Below are 8,278 nucleotides of genomic sequence, written 5' to 3'. Positions count from 1 at the left end.
ATTACAACAGTATTACATGTTTACAACAATAGCAAATGCCCTACGGGCTTACAACTTTCCAAGTTAACACTTGGTTACAAAAGAGAGTGCTAACTTAGTTATACATTAAGTCCTTGGTTTAAATCTACTTGTAATACAATCAAGGAAAAAGAGATAACAAAAGTATGTCTGCCTCAAGTCTCCCAAGCTATATCCTCTGGGGTGGCATGCTACCTGTACCTGAAAATGATGTTCCCATATAGGGTGAGCCACGGCCCAGTAGAAATATACTAAACCAATTATAAACAATGCCTAAAAGATTAGCAACTGACAGAAGGTCGATACTTATACTTCTATTTACATCTTAATACAATTTCAAGACAGCCAAGTCTATTTACCATTCACTTCCCATTTCTTATTCAACTCTGGGTTTGAAAACAAGGCTCAGTACTCTGGCCAAAACATTTGATGAAATTGTAGTTCATCATTAGAACACTTAAAAAAAAACAAGGTGGATACACGTTTTGATGTTGTATCAATAACACATAGACTACTTCCATACTTCGCAAACGATGATGATATACATTTTAGTGTTATATCAAATCAACAAACTTTTCAATAGGTAAGCTTATGAGCTATAACACTGCTACAACAGATAAGCATATGAGCTATATCAACATTTCAACAGATAAGCATATGAGTTATATCAATATTACAACAGATAAGCATATGAGCTATATCTATACTACAACAGATAAGCATATGAGCTATATCTATACTACAACAGATAAGCATATGAGCTATATCTATACTTCAACGGGTGAGCATATGAGCTGCGTCCCAGAATCCATTAGCCGGTTTAGAGGTACATCCCCCATCTTCCCCTAAACCATTAACCGGCTTAGAGGTACATCCCCCATCTTCCTCTAAACCGTGGAGTACATCCCCTATCTCCTCCCATACACAAGTAATGCATATAAACACAGAATCACATACGCAATCAATCCTTACATAAAGTTAATGTATTCTATCAACTGTCTACACATAGTGCATATAATCACATTGGTCATACAAACAATCGATCAATACATAAAGTTAATGTATTCTATCATCCGTCATACTTTATGACACACCCGATTGATTAGGTTTAGTTTGCTTAATCATCATGCATTGTCCACAACAATCAACACTACCCTCCACCGGTAGCCCAAGCAATTATTTCTAAGCAGGAAATAATGCACAAGCGGATAACATATCAACATTTCAATTAGGTGAGCAATGAATGATCTAGCTACACCCTTTAATCTCAAACATCCCCAATTTCCACATTTCCAATTTAATTCCTCATTTCTTTTAATTAATTATATGCATTAATTAATTGAAACAATTAGGGCAAATTGCCTTAATTAACAAAACAACTCTAAGGTTCCATTTTCATCCACAACCCATCATTTAACTCATTTTCATACCAAACTTGCATATAGGTTTATTTCAAACAAAACCTCAACTTTTGTAAAATTACACAAAGGCCCGAACTTTCTTTAATCTACCCAACAACACCCAACATATCAAAATGCTAAAATTTAAAGACAAAATTCATAAAGAGGAGTAGGATATCCCTACCTCAAATTCGGAGCCCAAGAGAAGAGGATGAAGAAAACCAAAAAGCTCCAAACTCCAAGATTCACGGATCAAAACGAAGCCCTCGACGATCAACACAACCTTTACAAAGGTCAAAGGTAAGGAGAACACCCTAGCTAGATCAAACCCTAGAGAGAAGTTCGGTTTTAGAGTGAGGTGCTCTCCAATGGAGGTTTTGAAAAAGTAAGAGAGAGAAAGGAAATCAAAAAGTGATCAAAAAGGTGGTTTCACGAACTGATATAAAAGCAGGTCCGCTCGAGCGTACAACACCCCGCTCGAGCGTACAGACACAGGTTCACGCTCGAGCGTCCAAAGATCCGCTCGAGCACCGGATGCACTCTCCCAGAATTTTCTGCAGACGACCAAAATGCTGAGAGAAGGAAATTCACGCTCGAGCGTCCAAACTGCCGCTCGAGCGGAAAGGCAGCAACAAAAGCCCGCTCGAGCGTAAAACCGCCGCTCGAGCGGAGAGACCAAAACCTGGGCCAAATTTCAAAGCTTTAAAACACAACCAACTAATTCCCAACTTGCCCAACACAACCCAAAACTCTAAGACAAAGAGTAAGGGATAGAAATGAGGATAAGACAATAACGAATCTACGGAACTGAGTCCAGATTACAGTTAAACAACGACAGGGAATACCGGGATCGCTATAGCAACTCTAAAAAATGATATCAGAATTCCAAATTCTTGGCAATGTTTTCTTTGATGGTTTGTCAGATTTCAGCCAAACTTCATTGTGGTGAAAGACTCTTTGGCTTACAGACTATAGCCCTTGAGATTTGAATCATATACAAAGCATATACGTTTTTTAGCTTTATTAAGAATACAACCTCCACCAGTTGTTCCTGAATAGATGGCTTATGGACTTGTGGTATGTATATATATTTCCGTCAATCACTATAACGATCCCGGTTGTCCCTTTACTATTCTGTTGTATTCCGGACTCAGTTCCGTGAAGTTGGTAGTGGTATCTATTTTGTTGTCGTCCTTTAATTCCACTTGATTGAGTTTTAGGATGTTTTGAGCAGGGTTGTTATAGGTTGGTTAGGCCTTGGTTTCAATTCCTTGTTGTCCAGTTTTTAGGCGATCCACTCGAGCGGGTCTTCTTGCGCTCGAGCGGGGATTGCACACCTCCAGTATTTCGTGTTCCTGCAAAACTTTTACAGATGTGATTTTTACGCTCGAGCGGGTTTGTTTATGCTCGAGCGGTAACGCTCGAGCGGGTTTGTTGGCGCTCGAGCGGGTAGTACTTTCTGGGCATAAGTTCTAGGAGGGGGAAATCTACGCTCGAGCGGACTGGTTTTCGCGCTCGAGCGGAAGTGCTTTATTCTTGTGTCTTGGCACTCGAGCGGGCCGTATTGCGCTCGAGCGTGTCCAGATTTTGTTCTTGGCGCTCGAGCGTTGTGTTCTCCGCTCGAGCGGGTCATGCGTATATGAGTTATCCGCTGAGTGATTTTAAATCACTTTTTACTTTCCTTTCTCTCTCCTACTTTTTCTAAAACCCATTTTTGAGAGCCTCTCTCTCTAGAAACTCCCTTCTCTATAGGTATTGATCTAGTAGGAGTGATTTCCTCACCTTTGGCCTTTACAAAAAAGTTGTTGATCGTCGAGGGCTATCTTTTGATCCGAGAAATTTGTGGGTTGGAGCATTTTCGTCTTCTTCACCTTCTTGGTTGGGGGTCATCTTTTGAGGTAGGGATATCCTACTCCTCTTTATGAGTTTTGTCTTTAAATTTTGGCATTTCGATATGTTGGAGGTTGTTGGGTAATTTTGAGAGAGTTTGGGCCTTTGTGTAATTTTACAAACGTTAGGGTTTTAATTATATAAAGCCTAAATGCATGTTTGGCATGAATGAATGAAGTAAATGTTGAAACATTGATGAAAATGAAACCGTGAAGGGTTGAAATGTTAATTATGGAAAATGCCCTAATTACATTGATTGATTAATTTGTAGAATTAATTGTTGGAAATGAGGGATTGAATTGAGAATGTGGAAATTGGAAAGGGAAGGGATTAGAGGGTGTAGTTGGATCGTTTATCGCTCACCTAATTGAAATGTTGATTTAATATCCATTTTGTGCATTTATTTTCTGTTTAGAAATAACTGCTTTGGGCTATCGGTGGAGGATAGTCTTGATTGTTATAGACAATGCATGATGATTAGGCAAATTAAAACTAATCGATTGAATGCGTCATAGAGTATGACCGCGGATAGAATACATTAATTTTATGTATTGATTGATTATGTATAGAACCTTTGTGTTTATATGCATTGTGTGTAGAGGAGGAGATGGGGGATGTACTCCGCGGTTTAGGGGAAGATGGGGGATGTACCTCTAAACCGAATAGGGTTGGGAGGAGATGGGGGATGAACTCCGTAGATACAGCTCATATGCTTGTCTAGAGAAGTGAAGATACAACTCATAGGCTTATCTTTGAGAAGTGTAGATACAGCTCATATGCTTGTCTAGTGAAGTGTGGATACAGCTAATATGCTTATCTGTTGATGTGTTGGTATAGCTAATATGCTTATCTATTAAATAAAGATGGAGAATGAAAAGTGACATAGACTCGTATGTTATGAAATTGTGATGTGATATATGTGGATGTATCAGTGTTGGCCATCTATCAATTACTAATCTTTTAGTCATTGTTCATAGTTGGTTTAGTATACCTCTGCTGGGCTGTGGCTCACCCTATATGGGAACATCATTTTCAGGTACAGGTAGCATGCCACCTCCAAGGACATAGCTTGGGAGGCTAGAGGCAGACACACTTTTGTTGTCTTATTTCTTTTGATGTATTACATGTAAATTCAAGCCAAGGGCTTAATATGTAATTGAGTTAATGCTCTCTTTTGTAACCAAGTGTTAACTTGGAAAGCTGTAAGCCCGTAGGGCATTTGCTTTTGTTGTTAACATGTAATACTTTTGTAATGAAGTACTCTGATGAATTGAAGAATGTGGATCTTTTGTATATAAATGTATGTCTATATTGATGGGTTTAATGTTATTATTTTGAGGGCGTTATAATCACTATTTAAATTCTGCGGTATGAGTCTTCTTTTCACAACTTATATATATACTAATATAATACAAGGTGGTTTACTCTAGGAAAATTCGTGGCTCTTTGTTGTCTCTTTCCTCTGAAAATGAAGTTTTAGTAAATATATTAGGAAAGAGCTAAAGTACATTTAGGCCTCGTTTGACATGTGAGTGTTTTAACTTAAAAGCCAAAAAATTATTAAAAAAATCAAAAAACCTATAACTTATATAAAAAAGTCAAAGATTTATTTTCTCTACTTTTTGTACATTTTTCGTAAAAAATCAAAAAATCATTCTAAACATATTAGTTTTTTAACCTCATTTTTTTAGTTAAAAAGTCAAAAACTTACTAAAATAACCTGTCTCCAAATGAGGCCTTAATTCATCTCAAAGAAGTCACTTTCTTGCCAAATATCTTAATATGGTGACTTTTTTTATTTTTTTATTTTTTTATTATTTAGGAACAGAGCATATATTAATATAGGCAATATAAGGAGATTACAATGTTCATAACAAAACAAAACTAGCAACGATTTTGTCGCGGTTTTTGCAGCTACATGTGCAGTATGAACCTCCTTTCTAGGAACTTTCTTAATACATACATGACCAAAATAATTACACGAGTAAATTACACTTTGCATTTTGTATCAAATCTCACTGTGGCCGCTACATATAAAATCATAACAATCAACTCCCTGTCCTTTTAGTCAAATTCTACTTTGGTCCCTACATATGAAATCGTGACAGTTAACCCTCTACACTTTTGCTCAAATTGCACTTTTGACCAAAAATACAGGAGGTTGATTGTCACAATTTCAAGTGTAGAGACCAAAGTGGGTTTTGACCAGAAATGTAGGGGGTTAACTGTTATGATTTCATGCGTGGGGGGTCAAAGTGAGATTTGATGCAAAGTGCACGTACGGGCGGAGCTACTCCTAATGTACTGGGGTCAGTTGACACCAGTGAAGTTTCAAAATTTTGTAGGGTATATATAGGACTTTAGCAAGAAGTTTGGGGTTTTTATAAATTGACCCCAGTGAAACGATATATTAATTTTGATAAATTCTTATTTGTTCATAAATTGACCCCAGTAAATTCCTTGTAATTAGTTTTGTCAATGTAATTGACAATATATAAAATTTAGAAAGTTTCTTGTAAATGTTAATGTGATATATTTGAATATTATATATTTATTTTTATTAAATTTATTAACCATGAGTATGCTACTTAAAATAAAAAATAAAAAATAAATAATAATAATAATAATAATAATAATAATAATAATAATAATAATAATAATAATAAATGAGACACCCGGTATCCTTAGCATGACCAATTGAAAAAAATAAAAAATAAAAATAAAAATAAAAATAGGACACTTCTACTAACATGTCTTATTGCGTGACTGTGTCGAACACGTATTAAACACTAGTATATGATCTATAGAGGGATGTTCGTGCGTCATATTTCTACACTATGTGAAATCTAATAATTGACCCCGCTGAACAAAATTTCTGGCCACGCCACTGAGTGCAGTGCGGGGATGTAAAGTGTAATTTACCCTAATTACATAAAACCTTAATATCCCTTAATATGTGTGATATATCCCAATCCATCACACTACCTTCCTTAAGCTGCCGAATCAACTCTTGACCGTCCGTCCATATCGTGACCATCTTTAACCCTCTAAGATTGCACCAGCTTAAAGCTTCCAAACATTCCAATGCTGCAGTAGCTGAGGATGCAAAAAAGAATGCTTATAAAGTTCGAAGTCTACATTCTGCGAAATTGCTCTTTACTTTTCTCCGTTGTAATTTAAAGTCTTACCAATTCAATAATTAGTTTTAAGTCGTACCAATCTAAGAATCTACACCCATCTGAGTCACTTTCAAATAAATATGTCAATCCAACAAGACCTAGTAGATCAACATATTTCATTTCAAGAACTTGATCTTTGGTCACTGTTTAACATATATGTTTTAGCTGAACAAGATAAACAGTACTCAAGATTATAAATATACACATACATAATTGGTACTAATGGTGTAAGTTGTTCTCCAATCAATGTTACACTTCCTTTTTTCTCCACTAATGTCTTTAAATAAAAACTATTCAACTCCTTGGAAACACATTTAGTATTTCACCAATTCTTCATAGTGAGAGCTCACAACAGATCTTCATCAATCTTTGTAACTCAGCAAATTACCCCCTCCTTGTTGCCTGGCAATAACCACCCTATATTTGCATGTCCTGAAAATAGAATAAATCTTCTTAGCCAAAATAATTATGTAAATATATGAAGATAAATGACAAACAACCAAAGAAAGTGAAAATCAAGACTAGAATAACAAATTCTTGGGCCCACAATCTTAAACTCGGTTGTCATTAAAATCAATACTTAATTACGCTAGACCATTTGTTAATATAAGCAAGCCAAAATTTTCGGTATATAGGCTGACACACACCAAACCTCTTGAGCCTAAGGAAGCCCACTCAACCACTAATATGCTTTACATGACCAAAAATATCCAAAGCTACATGCTAATGAATTTTCTTTTATTCCAAAACCCATTGGGAATCCAAATGCCTAAACTGATATCCCACAAGATCACATAACATAATACATATTAGGATTGTTTGCATGAAAAGTGCCACTTGATTTGAAGAACTAAGAAACCATATCCCACAAAATGACTCCACGCAATACCTAGTCCCATCGTCCCCAGAGAATCAAGTTCAGGGCTAAGATACAAGATGGGAGAGGATTACCCGGCCATCTTGCCCAACCAATCAGTTGAGACCTCTCTACTTATTACTCAAAAGTTCAAGGTTTAAATTTAAAAAAGGAAACAAATAAGGCAATAATAGTTGAGAAATAGAATAAAGAACGGAAACAACTAAATAACTAGAGGATTCACACACTAAAAATAAAATACTAAAGAAAAATATAAATAATTCCAAATTGAGGAAGAATGGATGTTGTGTTACTACTACTTATGAAAAAACAACTTATTCCTCTTAGAATTTCATTACAAATATTTGTATACCATTATTAAAAAATTCTCAAAATTTCAACAATCACATTTCAATTTCTGGCTTTCAAAATTTGATGGGTCTCCAAAAACCTTTCGATGAGTACTGAATACTGACACAAAAATATATTTCTTTACAAAATAACACTCTTGTATATAAATATATATGGTTTGAAACCCTCCTATAATCCCCTAACTTCCAAACATGAAAACCCAAGCAATTCAGAAGGTGAAGTCTCAATCTTGCTCCTGCCTAGTTCCAAATTCATGCTTCTACAAGCATTGTATGCTTACAACCTGATAAACAATGCAAGAAGCTGATTCAAGGAGCTTCCATTTCCACACAACACTTTCTCTCAGTTTACTCACCATTTTTCATTCTGAAATCAACTTCCGAACAAAACTGTGTACTTTGGAAATCAACTTTTGAAACCAAACCTATGGTTCAGAAATCAAATTCTGAACCAAAGATATATAGCCAAACCATAAGATTTTGTTAGGAAGTTGATTTTCGAACCATGATATTTTGTTCGGAAGTGGATATCCGATTCATAAAAGAAAAATGTGTGCACCAAGA

General features: G+C 35.8%; 1 protein-coding gene across 1 annotated transcript in view; it reads left to right on the top strand.

Moving 5' to 3' along the window:
- The window catches only part of LOC114315999 (uncharacterized), a 257,057-nt gene that overhangs the window by 80,184 nt on the left and 168,595 nt on the right, over positions 1-8,278 (top strand). The window lies entirely within an intron of this gene.

This window comes from Camellia sinensis, chromosome 6, assembly GCF_055761805.1.
Source record: "Camellia sinensis isolate YWXY chromosome 6, ASM5576180v1, whole genome shotgun sequence".
In the NCBI taxonomy this organism is placed as follows: domain Eukaryota; kingdom Viridiplantae; phylum Streptophyta; class Magnoliopsida; order Ericales; family Theaceae; genus Camellia; species Camellia sinensis.
This window is presented reverse-complemented; position numbering and strand designations above follow the sequence as displayed.